The sequence below is a fragment of the Eschrichtius robustus genome, chromosome 4, assembly GCF_028021215.1.
Source record: "Eschrichtius robustus isolate mEscRob2 chromosome 4, mEscRob2.pri, whole genome shotgun sequence".
Taxonomy (NCBI): domain Eukaryota; kingdom Metazoa; phylum Chordata; class Mammalia; order Artiodactyla; family Eschrichtiidae; genus Eschrichtius; species Eschrichtius robustus.
The window spans coordinates 34,506,451-34,530,600 of record NC_090827.1 but is presented as its reverse complement, the minus strand read 5'-3'; positions in this window follow the sequence as shown (position 1 = coordinate 34,530,600).

The window sequence follows — 24,150 nt, the reverse complement described above, 5'->3', positions numbered from 1 at the left end:
CAATATTCAAATATATGGAGAAACTCAATTCCAAAACCAAATCTAACAGCAATTACACTGACAACAAGAGAATTAAGCTGTTTTTTAGAAGTCTATACCAGGGGTTGACAAACTTTTTTTTGTAAAGGGCTAGATAGTAAATATTTTAGGCTTTGTTGGCCATAAAGGACATTTTCTTAAAAGTACCCAACTCTGCCTTCATGGCATGAAAACGGTCATAGACATGGCTATGTTCCAATAAAACTTTACTTACAAAACAGGTGTTGGCTGGATTTTGCCCAAGGGCTATATTTTGCTAGCCTCCTGTTCTAGGGCATTGGTTAGAAATTACTGAAATATACATGTAGCTCATTTAATTATGGATATGGAATGGTTAAATGGCAAGCCTCTGAGTCATTGCAACAAGGAAGGATGTTTAATGTAATTTAAGAAGTATGAAAACGTCTATGTCTCTGCCCAAAGGGGCAAGCTGCTTCCTGACCTCATCGTGTTTGCAGACTAGTCTAAAGGAGAAAGAAATCCCAGAAAGAACAGAGGATAATTTCTTGACCATATTGCACTAAGGATTTTCAATGACTCCTTAATGAGGAGAGAAAGAAAATCAGATCCATAATGTATATGCATATTCATATGTAAATGTATGTGTATATTTGTACTTGCATTAATATACAAAAAATTATCCTACATATTACACGTACTTTTATTTCATTTATGTAAACACATGGAGAGCTAATTCTTCTCTTTGAATATAACTCTAGAATGTATTTATTATATTTAATTTGACTTATTTGTGAATATAAACACTATTCATCAGCATAAATAATTTGAATTATGGGAATTTTGCTGCACGTTTTTTGGTGTGCAGTGTTTTAGTGTAATTACATCCAGAAGATACAAAGTTCTGAACTTGAAAGTTATTGATCTGAAGCTTTTAAACATAAGGAGGACAACTTTATTAATCATTTAAAACATTATAGATGTTTTAATAACTGATCATAAAAGAGGATTAATAGGAATGGGGGAAGGACTCCCCAAGCCCAGATACAGCTGAGGTAAATAAAATGTGAATCCAAATATCTGGAGAACAGGTTAGGATGAATAGGTAGGCTATTTTTCCCCAAGAATTTATAAAAATTTTCTGCTGCCATTTAGTCTAAGGAAACACATGGTGCAGTCTATCTATGGTCTAGATTTATTTGGTTAACTAAGGAATCAGGGGTACAATTTATAATTTCTATTTTTGGAACTAAGTATTTTAAATTTAGCAACATCCTTGACATGTTGATAAGCATTTTGCACAACATGAGCTGTTAACAGCTATCATGGAAAAAAGGATTTGGGAACAAGTCAATGTGGGATGCACTGGATAATCTCTGTCTCTGTTAGAGATTCACCACCTGCATGAACATATGTTAAGGGCTTCAAGAAGTCTGGAAGTTACGAAACATGTTTGTGCTTAGCCTAGATTTCTTCCAAACTTTTTGGATGATGAAGCAGTTTGTTTCCCCTATAAAACACTTAAATTCTGAAGTGCAAGTATTTTAAGGGAAAAACTTTGGGAAACAACTATTTTAATCCATAATTTATTTCCCCATTGTTTTTTGGAACCGCTTCTCATTGTTTCTGACATTTCTAATCGAAATAGTTGTAGTTATTTCTGTCATTTCGTATAGACTTCTACAGTTGGCTAACTTGAGGATAACTTAGGGAGAGAATTTAATTTTTCTCTGCATGTTGATTCTTGCTTAATTTGAGATATTAGAAGCAATATTATATTCTGTCTTTTTATGAGAAGTTTCAAGAAGCATGTTGACAGAGAAATTTACCAATCCAGTAAAAATACATTGATTATTAGTGGCTTAGTTAAGTACTATGAAGTACTTTTCATTTTTGTTTTAAAATTTACACAAATAACCCATGAAAATATACTTATTATTAAAAAAAAATGAAACAATGCAGAAATTTTAGAGTAAAACATAAAACTTTTAAACTCATAAAGATTATCTTTGTAAACATTTTGGGTTCTTCGGGAGCCTTTTAAAAACGCATTTTACTTATTTATTTATTTTATTTATTTTTTATTTTTTAACATCTTTACTGGAGTATAATTGCTCTACAATGGTGTGTTAGTTTCTGCTTTATAACAAAGTGAATCAGGTATGCATATACATATATTCCCATATCTCCTCCCTCTTGCGTCTCCCTCCCACTCTCCCTATCCCTTCCCTCTAGGTGGTCACAAAGCACCGAGCTGATCTCCCTGTGCTATGCGGCTGCTTCCCACTAGCTATCTATTTTACATTTGGTAGTGTATATATGTCCATGCCACTCTCTCACTTCGTCCCAGCTTACCCTTCCCCTCCTTGTGTCCTCAGGTCCATTCTCTACGTCTGCGTCTTTATTCCTATCCTGCCCCTAGGTTCTTCAGAACCATTTTTTTTTTTTTAGATTCCATACATATGTGTTAGCATACAGTATTTGTTTTTCTCTTTCTAACTTACTTCACTCTATGACAGTCTCTAGGTCCGTCCTCCTCACTACAAATAACTCAATTTCGTTTCTTTTTATGGCTGAGTAATATTCCATTGTATATATGTGCCACATCTTTTTTATCTATTCATCTGTCAATAGACACTTAGGTTGCTCCCATGTCCTGGCTATTGTAAGCAGAGCTGCAATGAACATTGTGGTACATGACTCTTTTTGAATTATGGTTTTCTCAGGGTATATGCCCAGTAGTGGGATCACTGGGTCGTATGGTAGTTCTATTTTTAGTTTTTTAAGGAACCTCCATACTGTTCTCCATAGTGGCTGTATCAATTTACATTCCCACCAACAGTGCAAGAGGGTTCCCTTTGCTCCACACTCTCTCCAGCATTTATTGTTTGTAGATTTTTTGATGATGGCCATTCTGACCGGTGTGTGGTGATACCTCAATGTAGTTTTGATATGCATTTCTCTAATGGTTAGTGATGTTGAACATCCATTCATGTGTTTGTTGGCAATCTGTATATTTTCTTTGGAGAAATGTCTATTTAAGTCTTCTGCCCATTTTTGGATTGAGTTGTTTTTTGTTTTTTTTTTGTGATATTGAGCTGCATGAGCTGCTTGTAAATTTTGGAGATTAATCCTTTGTCAGTTGCTTCATTTGCAAATATTTTTTCCCATTCTGAGGATTGTCTTTTCGTCTTCTTTATGGTTTCCTTTGCTTTGCAAAAGCTTTTCAGTTTCATTAGGTCCCATTTGTTTATTTTTGTTTTTATTTCCATTTCTGTAGGAGGTGGGTCAAAAAGTATCTTGCTGTGATTTATTTCATAGAGTGTTCTGCCTATGTTTTCCTCTAAGAGTTTTATAGTGTCTGGCCTTACATTTAGGTCTTTAATCAATTTTGAGCTTATTTTTGTGTATGGTGTTAGGGAGTGTTCTACTTTCATTCTTTTACATGTAGCTGTCCAGTTTTCCCAGCACCACTTATTGAAGAGGCTGTCTTTTTTCCATTGTATATTCTTGCCTCCTTTATCAAAAATAAGGTGGCCATATGTGCATGGGTTTATCTGTGGGCTTTCTATCCTGTTCCATTGATCTATATTTCTGTTATTGTGCCAGTACCATACTGTCTTGATTACTGTAGCTTGGTAGTATAGTCTGAAGTCAGGGAGCCTGATTCCTCCAGCTCCATTTTTCTTTCTCAAGATTGCTTTGACTATTCGGGGTTTTTTCTGTTTCCATACCAATTGTGTATTTTTTTGTTCTAGTTGTGTGAAAAATGCCATTGGTAGTGATAGGGATTGCATTTAATCTGTTGATTGCTTTCAATAGTATAATAATTTTTACAATGTTGATTCTGCCAATCCAAGAACATGGTATATCTCTCCATCTGTTTGTATCATCTTTAATTTCTTTCATCAGTGTCTTATAGTTTTCAGGATACAGGTCTTTTGTCTCCATAGCTAGGTTTATACCTAGGTATTTGATTCTTTTTGTTGCAGTGGTAAATGGGAGTGTTTCCTTAATTTCTCGTTCAGATTACTCATCATTAGTGTATAGGAATGCAAGAGATTTCTGTGCATTAATTTTGTATCCTTCTACTTTACCAAATTCATTGCTTAGCTCTAGTAGTTTTCTGGTAGTATCTTTAGGATTCTCTATGTATAGTATCATGTCATCTGCAAACAGTGACAGCTTTACTTCTTCTTTTCCGATTTGGATTCCTTTTATTTCTTTTTCTTCTCTGATGGCTGTGGCTAAAACTTCCAAAACTATGTTGAATAATAGTGGTGAGAGTGGGGAACCTTGTCTTTTTCCTGATCTTAGTGGAAGTGGTTTCAGTTTTTCACCATTGAGAACAATATTGGCTGTGGGTTTGTCATATATGGCCTTTATTATGTTGAGATAAGTTCCCTCTATACCTACTTTCTGGACGGTTTTTATCATAAATGTGTTGAATTTTGCCAAAAGCTTTCTCTGCATCTATTGAGATGATCATATGGTTTTTATTCTTCAGTTTGTTAATATGGTGTATCACATTGATTGATTTGCATATATTGAAGAATCCTTGCATTCCTGGGATAAACCCCACTTGATCATGCTGTTTGATCCTTTTAATGTGCTGTTGGATTCTGTTTGCTAGTATTTTGTTGATGATTTTTGCATCTTTGTTCATCTGGGATATTGGCCTGTAGTTTTCTTTCTTTGTGACATCTTTGTCTGGTTTTGGTATCAGGGTGATGGTGGTCTCATAGAATGAGTTTGGGGTGTTCCTCCCTCTGCAATTTTTTGGAAGAGTTTGACAAGGATGGGTGTTAGCTCTTGTCTAAATGTTTGATAGAATTCGCCTGTGAAGCCATCTGGTCCTGGGCTTTTGTTTATTGGAAGATTTTTAATCACAGTCTCAATTTCAGTGCTGTGATTGGTCTGTTTATATTATCTATTTCTTTCTGGTTCAGTCCCAGAAGGTTGTGCTTTTCTAAGAGTTTGGCCATTTCTTCCAGGTTGTCCATTTTATTGCTATAGAGTTGCTTGTAGTAATCTCTCATGATCCTTCGTATTTCTTCAGTGTCAGTTGTTACTTCTTCTTCATTTCTAATTTTATTGATTTGAGTCTTCTCCCTTTTTTTCTTCATGAGTCGGGCTAATGGTTTATCAGGTTTTTTTTCTGCACAAAGAACCAGCCTTTAGTTTTATTGATCTTTGCTATTGTTTACTTAATTTTTTTTCTTTTATTTCTGATCTGATGTTTATGATTTCTTTCCTTCTGCTAACTTTGGGGTTTTTCTGTTCTTCTTTCTCTACTTGCTGTAGGTGTAAGGTAGGTTGTTTATTTGAGATGTTTCTTGTTTCTTGAGGTAGGATTGTATTGCTATAAACTTTCCTCTTAGAACTGCTTTTGCTGCATCCCATAGGTTTTGGGTCATCGTGTTTTCACTGTCATTTTTTTCTAGGTATTTTTTGATTTCCTCTTTGACTTCTTCAGTGATCTCTTGGTTATTTAGTAGTGTATTGTTTTGCCTCCATGTTTTGTATCTTTTACAGATTTTTTCCTGTAATCTAGTCTCATAGCATTGTGGTCAGAAAAGATACTTGATACAATTTCAGTTTTCTTAGATTTACCGAGGCTTGATTTGTGACCCAAGATATGATCTATTCTGGAGATGTTCCATGAGCACTTGAGAAGAAAGTGTAATATGTTGTTTTTGGATGGAATATCTTATAAATATCAATTAAGTCCATCTTGTTTAATATGTCGTTTAAAGCTTGTGTTTCCTTATTTATTTTCATTTTGGGTGATCTGTCCATTGGTGAAAGTAGGGTGTTAAAGTCCCCTACTATGATTGTGTTACTGTTGATTTCCCCTTTTATGGCTGTTAGCATTTGCCTTATGTATTGAGGTGCTCCTATGTTGGGTGTATAAATATTTACAATTGTTATATCTTCTTCTTGGATTGATCCCTTGATCATTATGTAGTGTCCTTCTTTGTCTCTTGTAATAGACTTTATTTTAACGTCTATTTTTTCTGATATGAGAATCGCTACTCCAGCTTTCTTTTGATTTCCATTTGCATGGAATATCTTTTTCCATCCCCTCACTTTCAGTCTGTATGTGTCCCTAGGTCTGAATTCGGTGTCTTTTAGACAGCATATATACAGGTCTTGGTTTTGTATCCATTCAGCCAGTCTATGTTTACGTTGGAACATTTAATCCATTTACATTTAAGGTAATTATTGATATGTATGTTCCTATTACCATTTTCTTAATTGTTTTGGATTTGTTATTGTAGGTCTTTTCCTTCTCTTGTGTTTCCTCCCTAGAAAAATTCCTTTAGCATTTGTTGTAAAGCTGGTTTGGTGGTGTCGAATTCTCTTAACTTTTGCTTGTCTGTAAAGGTTTTAATTTCTCTGTCGAATCTAAATGTGATCCTTGCTGGGTAGAGTAATCTTTGTTGTAGGTTTTTCCCTTTCATCACTTTAGATATGTTCTACCACACCCTTCTGTCCTGCTTAGTTTCTGCTGAAAGATCAGCTGTTAACTTTATGGGGATTCCCTTGTATGTTCTTTGTTGTATTTCCCTTGCTGCTTTTAATATTTTTTCTTTGTATTTAATTTTTGATAGTCTGATTATTATGTGTCTTGGTGTATTTCTCCTGGGATTTATCCTGTATGGGACTCTCTGTGCTTCCTGGACTTGATTAACAATTTCCTTTCCCATATTAGGGAAGTTTTCAACTATAATCTCTTCAGATATTTTTTCAGACACTTTCTTTTTCTCTTCTTCTTCTGGGTCCCTTATAATTCGAATGTTGGTGCACTTAATGTTGTCCCATAGCTCTCTGAGACTGTCTTCAATTCTTTTCATTCTTTTTTCTTTATTCTGCTCTGCAGTAGTTATTTCCAATATTTTATCTTCCAGGTCACTTATCCGTTCTTCTGGCTCAGTTATTCTGCTATTGATTCCTTCTAGAGAATTTTTAATTTCATTTATTGTATTCTTCATCATTGTCAGTTTGTTCTTTAGTTCTTCTAGGTCCTTGTTAAACGTTTCTTGTATTTTCTCCATTCTATTTCCAAGATTTTGGATCATCTTTACTATCATTACTCTGAGTTCTTTTTCAGGTAGACTGCCTATTTCCTCTTCATTTGTTTGGTCTGGTGGGGTTTTGCCTTCCTCCTTCATCTGCTGTGTGTTTCTCTGTCTTCTCATTTTGCTTAACTTACTGTGTCTGGGGTCTCCTTTTCGCAGGCTGCAGGTTCGTAGTTCCTGTTGTTTTTGGTGCCTGCCCCCAGTGGGTAAGGTTGGTTCTATTTACTCCTGTCTCCGAGATCTCATCCACCTTCACATCTTCAACTTTCATCTCTTAGTGGATGACTCACAAACCTTTATTTTCCACCTTAAGATGGGCATACATAAATCCCATCTGAATTGTCCCATAAAGGGTATTAGAACAACTCATGATTCATTTAGGAAAAAATTAAAAAATAAATGTTGATCCTATCTTCACAACATACAAAATGCAATTCTAGTTGAGTTAAAGAGACAAACATTAAAAAAAAATAATTTTTAAATTATAGAGTAGTCATACAGTTTGGATATATATAGAATATATACTTATTATTATAATGTAATATAAATATATATTTACAAATTGAACTTCTTTGATGATGTCTTCTGAGATATGCTAAAGGCACAGACTTATTGAGTGAAAATCAGAGATACAAATCAATGCATCACAGATGCATGTGCAGAGATTTATGCAATTTCATGTTAATGTATCAAATTTGCCAATTTGTAGTGCATTGAACTGTGCATCACTAATAAGGAACAACATGTTGAACATATCATGAATATCACTGAACATATTTATTGCAACACAATATCAATAAGGCATTTATTATGCATATTTACTTAGGCTTCCAGAACTTCTGGTCATCCTGTTTAAGGAGAAAGTTTATGATATTTTGTTTAAAACTATGGGATAAGGGAGGCCTTTCTACACATGCAATAAAACTCAAAAGCCAAAAAGGAAATATTTTAAAATGCGTTTTTAGAGACCTTCAAGGTGCTGGAGGAGTAAGACATGGAGATCATCTTCCTCCCCCACAAATACATCAGAAATACATGTACATGTGGAACGACTCCTACAGAACACCTACTGAACACCGGCAGAAGACCTCAGACTTCCCAAAAGGCAAGAAACTCCCCAGGTTCCTGGGTAGGAGAGAAGAAAAAAGAAAAAACAGAGACAAAAGAATAGGGACCGGACTTGTGCCAGTGGGAGGGAGCTGTGAAGGAGGAAAGGTTTCCACACACTAGGAAGGCCCTTCATGGGCAGAGACTGGGGGTGGCGGAGGGGGGAAGCTTCGGGGCCACGGAGGAGAGTGCAGCCACAGGGGTGCGGAGGGCAAAGTGGAGAGATTCCCACACAGAGGATCGGTGCCGACCAGCACTCACCAGCCCAAGAGGCTTGTCTGCTCACCCGCCGGGGTGGGCGGGGGCTGGGAGCTGAGGCTCGGGCTTCGGTCGGATCCCAGGGAGAGGACTGGGGTTGGCGGTGTGAACACAGCCTGAAGGGGTTAGCGCACGACAGCTAGCCGGGAGGGAGTCCGGGAAAAAGTCTGGACCTGCCTAAGAAGCAAGAGACCATTGTTTTGGGGTGAGCGAGAAGAGGGGTTTCTGAGCACTGCCTAAATGAGCTGCAGAGATGGGCGCGAGCTGTGGCTATCAGCGCAGACCCCAGAGACGGGCATGAGATGCTAAAGCTGCTGCTGCTGCCACCAAGAAGCCTGTGTGCGAGCACAGGTCACTCTCCACAGCACCCCTCCCCAGAGCCTGTGCAGCCCGCCACTGCCAGGGTCCCGTGATCCAGGGACAACTTCCCCTGGAGAACACATGGCATGCCTCAGGCTGTTGCAATGTCATGGTGGCCTCTGCCGCCACAGGCTCGCCCCACATCCATACCCCTCCCTCCCCCCGGCCTGAGTGAGCCAGAGTCCCCTAATCAGCTGCTCCTTTAACCCTGTCCTGTCTGAGCGAAGAACAGACGCCCTCAGGCAACCTACATGCAGAGGCGGGGCCAATCCAAAGCTGAACCCCAGGAGCTGTGCGAACAAAGAAGAGAAAGGGAAATCTCTCCCAGCAGCCTCAGGAGCAGCAGATTAAATCTCTACATTCAACTTGATGTACCCTGCATCTGTGGAATACCTGAATAGACAACGAATCATCCCAAATTGAGGCGGTGGACTTTGGGAGCAACTGTAGACTTGGGGTTTGCTTTCTGCAAATAATTTGTTTCTGGTTTTGTATTTATCTTAGCTTAGGATTTAGAGTTTATTATCATTGGTAGATTTGTTTATTGATTTGGTTGCTCTCTTCCTTTTATATATATATGTATTTTTTTTTCCTTTTTCTCTTTTTGTGAGTGAGTATGTGTATGCTTCTTTGTGTGAGTATCTCTGCATAGCTTTCCTTTTACCATCCCGAACTTTAGGACACGTGCTTTAGAGAGAGGAAGAAAAGGAGTTAACCAAGAGGTAGTAGAAGGACCCAGAATGGTGCCATGGAAGTTAGGGATTAGGGAAATTTCAAGATAAGGAGAGAGCGGTACTAACCAGTGGGGAAGCAAGAGTCTGTTGTGAAATGGGTGGAACAGAACATTTGATACGTTTGTTATGTTGTTAATTGAGTTCTGTGGTACAACTGGATTTTGGATTATTTTGGATTATCTACAATTTATTCCATTGTTTCCATCCATGGACATGGTCTGTTTGGGGGTAGTAAAGTGAAGTTTTCTAAACATATTTAAAAATATCGTTTTATGAACATTTTATTTGTATAGTGCATTTGAAAGATATTTACAATAAAATCTCAGAACATACAATGATATAATGTATGCAAAAGAACTTTTGACCTAAACAAAGCATGAAAATAAAAGATGTGGTTTGTATGTGTAGCGTGGGGTGGCTATTCCTCAACCATTTGGTGAAAATATGGAGTGTACTGGGCCAAGCCTCTTTGCATTCCCGTGTTTGTCTATACCCACAGTAATGCTGTAAAAGACAACTTAGGCCTCCTAACTCTTTGTTTTTATAAGCTATTCATTTCTAATGCCTATGTGTGGCTCACTTTTCCCCGTTTCCCTCTTCAAAAAGAGGTGGAGAGAGGTAGAGAATTTGTTCCATTTAGTTTGGATATACTGTTAGATCAGCCTGTGACTGTGCCATAAGAACGATAATCGCTATGTAAATGCATAGCAACACAGCGTCCCACTAGCCTTTCCCAGCTGCCCTGGAAAGCAGCCAGTCTGCAAGCCCGGAAGCCGCGTGCATCACTCGGCTCGGCTGCGCCCTGGCTGAGGATGGATGGTGGCCGGATCTGGGGCAGCTGCTCTACAGCAAGACTCGTGGGAAGGAACCTCCGTCCAGGCGCTCACTGAGAAGCCCATCGGACGTGTTGGTGTGACACCAAGGGAGCTGCCGTCAGTGATGAATGAGGGGTACAGACATGGCACACGGCAGTGTGACAGAGGGGGATCATTTTGATTCAAGGTATTGAGCAGCCTGTGAAGCTAGGAATATCCGCAAACAGCGACAGGCCCTGCATTGGTGCCTGGAGTCAGAAGGCAGGGCTTCACCAGCTAAGCTTCCCTGTTTAGAGCAATTTGCCGGGTTTTTTTTTTAAAGCTGCATCCATAAATATGGAGAGCAACATTGCCAGCATCATTATCACCATATATGAAGGAAGAAGGTGCACATCCATAAATCACACTAATGAGTGCCGGCTAATGGTGATGGGCTGAACACCGTATTCCATAAAAGTCTTAAAGTCATTTTCTATCTGCTTATCCTGATTTATTTTCTTCACAGCCTTATTTTTGCCAGGTATTTTATTACATATTTATTTCTTTATAGATCGTTTCCTTCTTAGCCTCTACTATATAGAAGTTACAGGGGGGTATGGCCTTTGAATGGTCTTGTTTTCTGCTGTCTCCCCAGAGTCAAGAACAGTGCCTGTACATAGTAAACCCTCAAGATATATGTTTGCTGTAAAAAATGTAAAAATTCAGTCTAGTATATTTCTAGTGATTTCCCATAATATTGGCAAGGCTCAAAACATCAATTTAGAATAAGAATTGTGCTCCTTAAGTGAACAGTAATTTTCTTCAAAGTGATTCCTAAACAGCTGAGTTTTCCAGTATTCAAAATGTGTAATGCCATATTTCTGATGGGTTTATCGGTTAGCATTAACAATTTAGCTAGTAAACTCATTGTTTTGTGCTCATGCTGCAAAATAACAGGTTTTGACTGTTTCTCTCCCCCCCTTTCCATCCCTCCCATCTTGCCCTGGAGAGGATGTTGTCACAGCACAAATGTTACCTCCAACTCACTGTCAATGCATTGATAAGAGGAATCAAATGATCTACTTCCTTTTATAGACTGGGTGTGTCTGTGTGTAAAAGGAGGTGGAAAAATATGAGTTTTCCTAGGTAGAGAAAACAGAATGTTTGCAGTTACTTTAGGTGGAAATGGTTTGGGCTCTTGGTTTGGAGTTGTTCCTAAACCAGCCTGGGCAGCAGCCTCATCTGAGAGCATTAATAAATAACAAACAAACAAACAAACACCGAGAACAAACATACAGGCTGCAAGTCCCATTCTGGAGGTACCTCTGTGGCAATACTGAATTCCATATTGAAAACAAGGCAACTCGTCAGGCGATTCTCATGTACATAAAGTATTAGGAACCATGTAAGGCTGGGATTCAAATTTCAGATAGAAAGTTGGACCAGATCAACCTTTCTCAAGTATTGCCCGAGCATTATTTGGTCAAGGCTTTTCTCACTGGGAATTCTGTTTCAGTTGTGCAGGGTTGAGGCCTATAATTTTTTTCCAGTTTTTAATTTTAAAAAATTTTAATAAGATTCCGGGTGGTTCCTGGATCATATGGTAGCTCTACTTTTAATTTTTTGAGGAAACTTCCTACTGTTTTCTGTAGAGGCTGTACCAGTTTATATTCCCAGTCCTAGGTTTCCCTTTTCTCCGCATCCTCGACATCACTTATTATTTGTTGTCTTTTTGATGATAGCCATTTTAACATGTGTGAAGTGATATTTCATGGTTTTGATTTGCATTTCGCTGATGATTAGTGATGTTGAGCATCTTTCCTTATGCCTATCGGCCATCAGTATGTCTTAGTTGGAAAAGTTCCAAAAGGTACTCTGCTCATTTTATAATCAGGTATATATCCAAAGAAAATGAAAACACTAATTTGAAAAGATATATTCACCCCAATGTTCATAGTGGCATTATTTACAATAGCCAAGATATAGAAGCCACCTGTGTCCATCAACAGATGAATGAAGAAGATGTGTATATATTTACATACATATATATATAATATAATATTACTCAGACATAAAAAAGAATGGAATTTTGCCATTTGCAACAACATGGATGGACCTGGAGGGTATTATGCTAAGTGAAATAAGTCAGACAGAGAAAGACATATACTGTATGTTTTCACTTATATGTTGAATCTAAAAAATAAAACAAATGAACAAATATAACAAAACAGAAACAGACTCAGAGATACAGAGAACAAGCTAGCGGTTACCAGTGGGGAGAGGGGTGAAGGGAGAGGCAAGATAGGTAAAATGGATTAGAGGAACAAACTACTAGGTATAAAATAAATAAGATACAGGATGTAGTATACAGCACAGGGAATATAGCCAATATTTTACTACTTTATGTGAAGTATAATCTATAAAAAATCAAATCACTGTTTGTTGTACACCTGAAACTAATGTTGTAAGTCAACTATACTTCAGTTTAAAAAAGATCCCAGCTGATTTTTATTTTCAGCCACATTTGGGAATCATTATCTAGAAGACCTTGAGGTACGGTCCAGTCCTCAGATTCTAGGGTTATTCAAATAATTTAATTCTCTACTTTATCTGGATGTAGATTCATTCTTTAACTGATTTTTTGGGGGGAGTTTAGGCGTCCTATAACTGAAATCATAGACAGTGGTTTATAAATTGGATGGTTTATGCCTGGCTTAAGAACGCATGAACAAATAAAGAGGCCTCATTTCATGCAAATTTCCCCTTGGAATGACACGCCCTCTGGATCACTGGGCCCACTAACGTTTTTCATTTGTTTGTGAGCACGCTTGATGGGCCTGCAAAGGTTAAACTCAACAGCTAGAAAAATGATGACAGTAACAAAGTTTAAATAGCAAAAAAGCGTGGTGCATGAAAACCAATCTTCAAACCCTATAAAACTCCCAGTGCCAATTCCTCATTATATTTTTAACTACATAATGATTATACAACTTGAACTCCTCTCCAAGTTGAAAAACAAATAACCAGGACTTAGAGTGATATTTCCCAACAATGGTTCTGCTTTGAATTTTCTTTTTGTTTATTTCTTTTTTTTACTATATATTCCAAGTGGATTAAATAGAGAATTTTAATTAAGAGAACAATGTTGGGAGCCCTATTTGCTTCTCAGATGCTGTACTCTATGATCCAGTAACTACTTTAATGAGTTGTAATGCTGCAAGATGTTTCTAGTTCCTTTACATCCTTAACTCCATCAGCATATATTTCTGCCAGACTTACACAATGAATTCTATTTTCCCAAAATGCATAATTTTTAACAAAGAGCTTAGTGAAAGAATTTCTTCCTATTCTACTTTTTTAAAGTGACTAATTTAAGGTATAAGCTATTCTTAACCCCAAGTAGGATTGAACTAATTTTTTCCCTAGCTATCTTACATAGCTATTCACATGGCAGAAGTCTTTGGATAATTATTTTATCTAACTTTTAGGTCTCCAGATACTGCAGAGAATAATTACAGAAATTTAGAATTTTATCATTTGAAAGAACATTCAAGGTGGTTTATGCTAATACTCTCGATTTTCAGATGTGAGGACTGAGACTCAAAAGGACTAAATGACTTGCTTACAGCCATTTAATTCAAAGAAAGCCAGTGCTTGCACCTGGGCATTCAGAAGCCAGATTCTAAGTTCTTTCCAACCCATACATTGACTTCAAGTGCCCTCACCCTAACAATACCAGTCAAATAGCTTAAAAGAGTAATTCAGACCATGCTTGATAGCAAGAGTGAGAAACTCCATAAGACTCCTAGCAGAACTTTAGCCACTGATGACAGCTCAGCACTGCTCAGGGTGGACCCTCAATGTTCATCCCAGTCTGGGAGGGGCAGTGCTCAACACCGAAAGACCTAAGGTTCTTCTTAGGAACTCATGAAATGAAAACATCCCCTGTTTGGTCTTGGCTATAAAGAAACAGCCGTTTCCTCAGAGGGTTTGGAAAACTCCATGGGGACTACTGAGATAAGTCACTTTGACCTCTCTAGTAGATCCAGGTGGATGAGTCCCTGGAAAAAGGTTGAAGGTGTCATCATGGACCAGGTGATTGTGGAAGGGAAGGGGAAGGGCTAGCTCTGCCCGTGCCTCCTAAACAGGGTTTGACAGAGGATGCCACTCTTCACATCTTGGTCCCAAACCGAGGCCAGAAGAAGGTCAGTGAAGAATGTCCCCAGTGAGACGCAAGGACTGAGAGACTTCTGTCTGCCTAGATCCAGATGCATTCTGCATGCGGTGCCAGGAAGAAATGCTCCCCTATACACTTTGGGCTGCTTTGCCTGTGAAATACCATTCTGGGGGGGCCCTGCCCTGAGTGCACATGAGCTTGGGATAGAAGACTAGGTTCCTATATTCTAGGAGGAGGCTACTGGGGAAGGGCAGCCATCTTTGCAAGGGACTGCAGAGATTTTACTGGGAAGGTGAACCATTGACTAGAGGGTGGGTATGATCCTTCCTAACTCTGGGACTGCGAAGGTTGGGCCTGGATTCCACAGTCTGGACACACAAGGTGCCCCTGCTACATGCAGACAGTGAGAAATCCTGAAAGAGATTCTATAAACGAGATGGTTTTGAGGACCCTAGGCGGAGCCACATCAGGAAGTAAGTTATACATTAATCTTTGGATTGGGCTCTTGGTCATCTCCATACTCTCTGTGGAGCCTTGTGAGAACTTACAGCTTGACTGAGCTGTGCTGTGGAGAAGGAGTGGAAATTCTCATCCCCTAAGTGTAAGAGGATGGTTGTGACAACAGCCGACCCCAGTGGTGGCTTGTGGGGCCCAGCAGAGTGGCCTCCGAGGAGGCTCACTGACCAGGTGCCACAGAACCCGCTCCTAAGTGAGCACAGATGTTTGAGGGATAACAGGGGCGGAAGTCACGTGCATTAGTACTATTGCTATTAGCACCTGCTGACCTGCTCTGCTGGTACATCCTAGGCCAGGCACCACCCACTATGGTAATCTATGCTAATTGCACAACAACTGTCACCACAGCACAGGCCAACAGAGCTTCTCTCTTAGCCACCCATGCGTGTCGGGCATGCAGGCCCACGCCCTGCCCACTCTGTCTTTTAAACGCCATAAGGAACCTTCTCACTCATCCCACAAGATGTCCTTGCCCCTGTTTCCTCGGCCATTTTCATTTCCTTATGGCACCATTTTCTCTTGGTGTTCCCCATAAAGCTCTGAATACTTCTCATCAGTCTGTTTCATGGACTCCCTGCCTCCCTCCGGTTCCGGTCTTTCAAATGTTGGTGGCTCAGGGTTCTGTCCTCCTTCTAGCTCTCTTGTCCTGTCAGGTGATCTCAGTCACTTACTGCCAGGATGCCCACACATCCCAGTTTCCTCTCTCCTCCCAGATCTTCTTCTTGCTCTGAGATTTACCGAGAGCTTTCTAAAAAAAAGATATCTGAGATGTGGTCTTTTTCCTTACAGATAGTTTAACTTATTTGCTATAAATGGCATATTTTAAAAGGAAACGAATATTGTCCTTAGGTCTGCGTTTAACTATTCAAACTATTTTATAGATTTTTAGTTGAATTTAGAACACGCTAATTAAAATTTTGTACTTTATTTAGATCATAATTATATGTTAGATATTTAATATATACATTTAATTTTTATTGGTAATAAAAACCATAATACTGAAGTAAGGATTAATATAGAAATATTCATAACATCTTAGTACTTATAGTTAATAGAATTATTCTTTGAAATTACCTTGTCTCAAAAATTAAAGCATAAAATGAATTTATAGATACTCAGTTTTTAAAGCACTTTTTTTTTTTGAAAATTACTGGGCTGCTGGTTTTTTATTTTTTTCTCTTTTAATTAATTTATTTTATTTTTGACTGCGTTGCATTTTTGTTGCTCCTCGCGGGCTTTCTCTAGTTGCGGCGAGCGGGGGCTACTCTTCATTGCGGTGCGCGGGCTTCTCATTGCGGTGGCTTCTCTTGTTGTGGAGCACGGGCTCTAGGCACGCGGGCTTCAGTAGTTGTGGCACGCGGGCTCTAGAGCGCAGGCTCAGTAGTTGTGGTGCACGGGCTTAGTTGCTCCGTGGCACGTGGGATCTTCCCAGACCAGGGCTCGAACCCGTGTCCCTTGCATTGGCAGGCGGATTCCCAACCACTGCACCACCAGAGAAGCCCTAAAGCACTTTTATACTAGAAAAAACTTAGCCTTTTACATGGGCACAAACGTTGCTTATGAAGAAAATGAATACTTCCTACCTAGCTAGCTGTAAGTATAGTCACCAATGGAAAATGGAGAACCGCATTTTCCTTAGTTTCTAAATACATCCAGAGAAATTTTTTAAAATATAAAAATGAGTTTATGTCCCTCAGAATTTTCTGACAATAGTTAACCCCTCTGAAGCTAGACCTCAGAGAAAAGTTGACTCTGGAATTACTTAGATAATTCAGGAAAATCTTTCATTTCTGTACTAAGTATTTAGTTTAAACCATCTAAGTTTGGGTTTCACTTTTTTTCAAAGGTTATGATCTTAAATTTTTTTTTTTTTAAGTTACCTATGGATGACGTGGACATAGAAAACAAGTCCAGGGCAGGGCCCAGGACATAAGACAACCATTCTGGCTGTCTCCTGAAACTGTAAAATGACACATAATGAAACATTCAAATCACAAGCTATGTGTCTCTGTAAGTTATGATAAATAAGACAAACACTAAGCATAGTGCATATATGCAGAACACACTGTTCTGGGTTCTCAGAATCAGTGAGGCAAGTCTGTTTTGGCTCCTGGTGTCCACTTGAACACATTGATGGCCTTGTAAACAGATTGTGACGTGGCCAGAGCCAGCTGCAATACTCTGCAGACCTGCCTGGAGTCCACCGCAAGCGAGGAACCAGAGCAGGTCCCTCGAGCCATCCACACATCCACAGCTGAGCTGTGCGCCTGCAGTTCAGGATCAAGGGATATCTATCTGCACATGTGGATCCATTTTTCAGTTACCCCCATGGGAAAAAGAGTTCAGAGATACTTGGCTGGCTCAGCTGCTTGGGGCAGCTGTGAGCTCAGCAAGAACTGCAGTCTCAGAGCACGTGCATTTATTACTGAGAAGAACCAGGACTTACAATGAAAGTAAGTGGAATTTGATTGGTTGGTTTGTTCACGGAAGCCATGTCCTCATTGGCTGGCAGGGATGCTGGTTTGCCAAGGCTAGGAAAGGAAAGGTAAAGGAAGAAGCAACCCTAGAAGAGGCAGGGGTTGCTCCATAGCCTCGAGCTAAGATGCCACGGAGCAGAGAGAAGAAATATTTCCCAAGCAGAGTCGTGAAGCGGTTGTGAGCTGGGTATATTAAGCTATACTGCCTGGTTTCAAATTCCAGCTCTCATGACCTTGGGGAAGTTATTTACTCCCTCTTTGCCTAAATTTCCCCATGTATGAAATGGGAATAACAGTATTCATCTCGGATGGTTGTTGTGAGATTATATGAGTTAATATAGCTGAGGCACTTAGAACAGCATGAAACACTCAGTAAAAGCGCTCGGTGAGTTTGAGCCTTTATAGTCACTGTGATGAACGTTCTTACATAGCGCCTGAATAGGTGTGTATCACTGCCTGCCCCTGACCCCCAGCTACATAGCACGCAAGCCATGGGTGCAGAGTTTGGGGACCTGCAATAGTCCTTGAGTGCATCTCTTTATTTGAGGAGCTGCCAGACTAAAAGCAGATCACCTTCTAGAGAATGTGAAACTATTGGAGCCTTTAGTGCAAAGCTGTATAAATCTTGCACACTTTGGTAACATTTTAGGGCATTTTTGTGGGAAATGCGTGCCTATGCGTGCACACACACAGTGAGCTCTTACTACATGACACGTGTTCTCTTAAGCTCTTTACTATATAGTTTCACTTACCCCTCACAACAGTTCTGTGAGGCAAGCCTAATTATTATCTTCATTTCAAAGATGAAAAATCTGAGGTTAGGGTCAGTTACAGTTACCTAGGATCCAACAGCTGGTAAATAGTATAGCCAGAGTTTGGACCCATGTATTCCTGACTCCAAAACCAACACTTCTTATTTTTTTTAAATTAATTTTTGTTGGAGTATATTTGCTTTACAATGTTGTGTTAGTTTCTTCTGTACAGCAAAGTGAATCAGTCATGCGTATACATATATCCCCTCTTTTTTAGATTTCCTTCCCTTTAGGTCACCACAGAGCACTGAGTAGATCTCCCTGTGTTATACAGTAGCTTCTGATTAGTTATCTGTTTTAAACATAGTAGTGTATATATGTCAATCCCAATCTCCCAGTTCATCCCACCCACCCCCCTTCCTCCCTTGGTATCCATAAGTTTGTTCTCTATATCTGTGACTCTATTTCTGCTTTGCAAATAAATTCATCTCTACCATTTTTATGGATTCCACATATAAGTGATATTATACGATATTTGTTTTTCTCTTTCTGACTTACTTCACTCTGTATGACAATCTCTAGGTCCTTCCACATCTATGCAAATGACACTATTTTGTTCCTTTTTATGGCTGAGTAATATTCCATTGTCTATACGTACCACATCTTCTTTATCCATTCCTCTGTAGATGGACATTTAGGTTGCTTCCATGTCCTGGCTATTGTAAATAGTGCTGCAATGAACATCAGGGTGCATGCATCCTTTTGAATTGTGGTTTTGTCTGGATATATGCCTAGGAGAGGGATTGCTGTGTCATATGGTAGCACTATTTTTAGGTTTTTAAGGAACCTCCATACTGTCCTACATAGTGGCTGTACCAATTTACATTCCCACCAACAGTGTAGGGGGGTTCCCTTTTCTCCACATCCTTTCCAGCATTTATTGTTTGTAGAGTTTTTGATGATGGCCATTCTGACTGGTGTGAAGTGATACCTGATTGCAGTTTTGATTTGCATTTCTCTTATAATTAGTGATGTTGAGCATCTTTTTATGTGTTTGCAATACCAACATTTCTTAACCGTTGTATGGGAAGGTGTACAGGACAGTGGTCAAAGGCCAGGGTGGTGAGCACTGCCTGTCATGCTCTGGGGAGATTGCCACATTTTCTGGAATATGTGAGCTGAAAAATTTTAAGCTATATTCTTCATGTTACAGGGTCAAAATTTAACAGTCACAACAGATAAGCGTGTACAAAAAATAGGGCTTTCTTTGCTGTATCTGAGATCAACTGCTCCTCGGCCCTCATTGCTGCTCATGGTAGGGAAAGGCACACTCCTTGCATCTGCCATGTAAAGCCCACCCGATACCTTCTGTTTTGTACCAGTGAATATTCACTTGATTCAAAGTTCATTTCAGTATTCACTTGATTCAGAGATCAAACTTCCTAAAAAGGCTGCTTCCATCTTGTCAAAAGTATTCTCCCTCTTCTGCTTCCCAAGAGGGGGACCTTAGGTATCCTCAGGGCAGGGAGACAACAGACTGATTCCTCTGATGAATGTGTCCGATAGGGTACTGAGGGGCTCTTCCTCTTACCCTCATCAAGGTCATTACTCTTTTCTTGCTGACTGAGACACCTCCTATGTCCTCTTGATGTGGCCCACCCTCTGAGACATGGTCAGGGGTGCTCCTTAACCCCTTGGCATATGCCCTGGACATCTGCTCTCAGGTTGATTTATTTTTCAGAGGGACCACCCTCCACCCACTCCCCCTGCAGCAACTGTGCCAGTCTGCATCCGCAAGTGATTTTCCGTCTTCCTCAGGGGTGTAGAAAGTCATCCTCTACCCATCACTAGGAATGTGGAGGCTTTGCAGGAAATTTCCCTCAGCCATTTCTACGCTTTGGCTTTTGAGTCATGTTGGGAGTATACCTCGAAGAAACTGGTTTCTCTGAGAGGCTTGCACAGCAGGGGAAGCAAAGTTGCCTCCTGCTCTGAGATGCCCCACAACTTGTCTGCTTCTTTCAGCCCCCCTCCCTTCACCTGAGGGCTTCCTCTGCACAGGTGGGTTTGGCGCCAGTGGTAGGGGAGGGCAGGAAGCCCCTTTGCATTCATTTACTCTGCATTCCTCTCTCTTCTCTTCCTTTTCCTCAAAGAGAGGTTTAGCAGTTGAGTGGGAAGTTTCTTTAGTACGTATCTTGACTGTTCTGTGTGATGATCTGCTATGTACAAAATCTTCCACATTTCGTTTGCTCAAGTTTGGAGAGGTTTTGGAAATTAAAGGGTATGCGTGTACGGGGAGGGGGCGGTTCTCTTGCTCAAGGAAACCAGGCTTTCAAGACTTATTTCTCACTATGGGCTTTACAAATCTGATTTAACACTCAAATCTGAGCAATTCCTTTTCTCTAGGTATTATGGGCTCTTCCCCTCAAGCAATGAAAGCCCTTGATTCAATGCCTGAGAGAGCCATAGGGAATTAAAAATTACATTATTTTCAAAATATTATAGCGATTACATATATATGTAGTTTAACGTTACTATTTGTGTGGATTTCCCTTTTGTGATCCACAGGTTCCATACAATTTTTATTTAACTGTGCCAGTATGATTTCAGTTATAGTTAATTTTTTTTTCTTTAACATCTTTATTGGAGTATAATTGCTTTACAATTGTGTGTTAATTTCTGCTGTATAACAAAGTGAGTCAGCTATACGTATACATATATCCCCATATCCCCTCGCTCTTGCATCTCCCTACCACCATCCCTATCCCACCCCTCTAGGTGGTCACAAAGCACGAGCTAATCTCCTTGTGCCATTCGGCTGCTTCCCACTAGCTATCTATTTTACATTTTGTAGTGTATATATGATGCCACTCTCTCACTTCGTACCAGCTTACCCTTCCCCCTCCCCGTATCCTCAGGTCCATTCTCTACATCTGCGTCTTTACTCCTGTCCTGCCCCTAGGTTCTTCAGAACCTTTTTTTTTTTTTAGATTCCATATATATGTTAGCATACGGTTTTTGCGTTTCTCTTTCCGACTTACCTCACTCTGTATGACAGACTCTAGGTCCATCCACCTCACTACAAATAACTCAATTTCATTTCTTTTATAACTGAGTAATATTCCATTGTATATATGTGCCACATCTTCTTTATCCATTCATCTGTCGATGGACACTTAGGTTGACTCCATGTCCTGGCTATTGTAAATAGAGCGGCAATGAACATTGTGGTACATGACTCTTTTTGAATTATGGTTTTCTCAGGGTATATGCTCAGTACTGGGATTGCTGGGTCATATGGTAGTTCTATTTTTAGTTTTTTAAGGAACCTCCATACTGTTCTCCATAGTGACTGTATCAATTTACATTCCCACCAACAGTGCAAGAGGGTTCCCTTTTCTCCACACCCTCTCCAGCATTTACTGTTTGTAGATATTTTGATGATGGCCATTCTGACCCGTGTGAGGTGATACCTCATTGTAGTTTCGATTTACATTTCTCTAATGATTAGTGATGTTGAGCATCCTTTCATGTGTTTGTTGGCAATCTGTTTATCTTCTTTGGAGAAATATCTAATTAGGTCTTTTGCCCATTTTTGGATTGGGTTTTTGGTTTTTTGATATTGAGCTGGATGAGCTGCTTGTATATTTTGGAGATTAATCCTTTGTCAGTTGCTTCATTTGCAAATATTTTCTCCCATTCTGAGGGTTGTCTTTTCATCTTGTTTATGGTTTCCTTTGCTGTGCAAAAGCTTTTAAGTTTCTTTAGGTCCCATTTATTTATTTTTGTTTTTATTTCCATTTCTCTAGGAGGTGGTTCAAAAAGGATCTTGCTGTGATTTATGTCATAGAGTGTGCTGCCTATGTTTTCCTCTGAGAGTTTTATAGTGCCTGGCCTTACATTTAGGTCTTTAATCCGTTTTCAGTTTATTTTTGTGTATGGTGTTAGGGAGTGTTCTAATTTTATTCTTTTACATGTAGCTGTCCAGTTTTCCCAGCACCACTTATTGAAGAGGCTGTCTTTTCTTCATTGTGTACTCTTAGCTCCTTTATCAAAGATAAGATGACCATATGTGCATGGGTTTATCTCTGGGCTTTCTATCCTGTTCCATTGATCTATATTTCTGTTTTTGTGCCAGTATCATACTGTCTTGATTACTGTACCTTTGTAGTATAGTCTGAAGTCCAGGAGTCTGATTCCTCTAGCTCTGTTTTTCTTTCTCAATATTGCTTTGGCTATTCGGGGTCTTTTGTGTTTCCATACAAATTGTGAAATTTTTTGTTCTAGTTCTGTGAAAAATGCCATTGGTAGTTTGATAGGGATTGCATTGAATCTGTAGATTGCTTTCGGTAGTATAGTCATTTTCACAATGTTGATTCTTCCAATACAAGAACATGGTATATCTCTCCATCTGTTTGTGTCATCTTTAATTTCTTTCATCAGTGTCTTATAGTTTTCAGCATACAGGTTTTTTGTCTCCATAGGTAGGTTTATACCTAGGTATTTGATTCTTTTTGTTGCAGTGGTAAATGGGAGTGTTTCCTTAATTTCTCTTTCAGATTATTCATCATTAGTGTATAGGAATGCAAGAGATTTCTGTGCATTAATTTTGTATCCTGCTACTTTACCAAATTCATTGATGAGCTCTAGTAGTTTTCTGGTAGCATCTTTAGGATCCTCTATGTATAGTATCATGTCATCTGCAAACAGTGACAGCTTTACTTCTTCTTTTCCAATTTGGATTCCTTTTATTTCTTTTTCTTCTGTGATTGCTGTGGCTAAAACTTCCAAAACTATGTTGAATAATAGTGGTGAGAATGGATAGCCTTGTCTTGTTCCTGATCTTAGAAGAAATGGTTTCAGTTTTTCACCATTGAGAATGCTGTTGGCTGTGGGTTTATCATATATGGCCTTTGTTATGTTGAGGTAAGTTCCCTCTATGCCTACTTTCTGGAGGGTTTTTATCATAAATGGGTATTGAATTTTGTTGAAAGCTTTTTCTGCATCTATTGAGTTGATCATATGGTTTTTTGCCTTCAGTTTGTTAATATGGTTTATCACACTGATTGATTTGCATATATTGAAGAATCCTTGCATTCCTGGAATAAACCCCACTTGACCATGGTGTATGATCCTTTTAATGTGCTATTGGACTCTGTTTGCTAGTATTTTGTTGAGGATTTTTGCATCTATGTTCATCAGTGATATTGGCCTGTAGTGTTCTTTTTATGTGACATCTTTGTCTGGTTTTGGTATCAGGGTGATGGTGGCCTTGTAGAATGACTTTGGGAGCGTTCTTCCCTCTGCTATATTTTGGAAGAGTTTGAGAAGGATAGGTGTTAGCTCTTCTCTAAATGTTTGGTAGAATTCGCCTGTGAAGCCATCTGGTCCTGGGCTTTTGTTTGTTAGAAGATTTTTAAACACAGTTTCAATTTCAGTGTTTCTGATTCATCTGTTTATATTTTCAATTTCTTCCTGGTTCAGTCCCGGAAGGTTGTGTTTTTCTAAGAATTTGTCCATTTCTTCCAGGTTGTCCATTTTATTGGCATAGAGTTGCTTGTAGTAATCTCTCATGATCCTTTGTATTTCTGCAGTGTCAGTTGTTACATCTTCTTTTTCATTTCTAATTCCATTGATTTGAGTCTTCTCCCTGTTTTTCTTGATGAGTCTGGCTAGTGGTTTATCAATTTTGTTTATCTTCTTAAAGAACCAGCTTTTAGTTTTATTGATCTTTGCTATTGTTTCCTTCATTTCTTTTTCTTTTATTTCTGATTTGGACTTTGTGATTTATTTCCTTCTGCTAACCCTGGGGTTTTTTTGTTCTTCTTTCTCTAATTGCTTAGGTGTAAGGTTAGGTTGTTTATTTGAGATGTTTCTTGTTTCTTGAGGTAGGACTGTG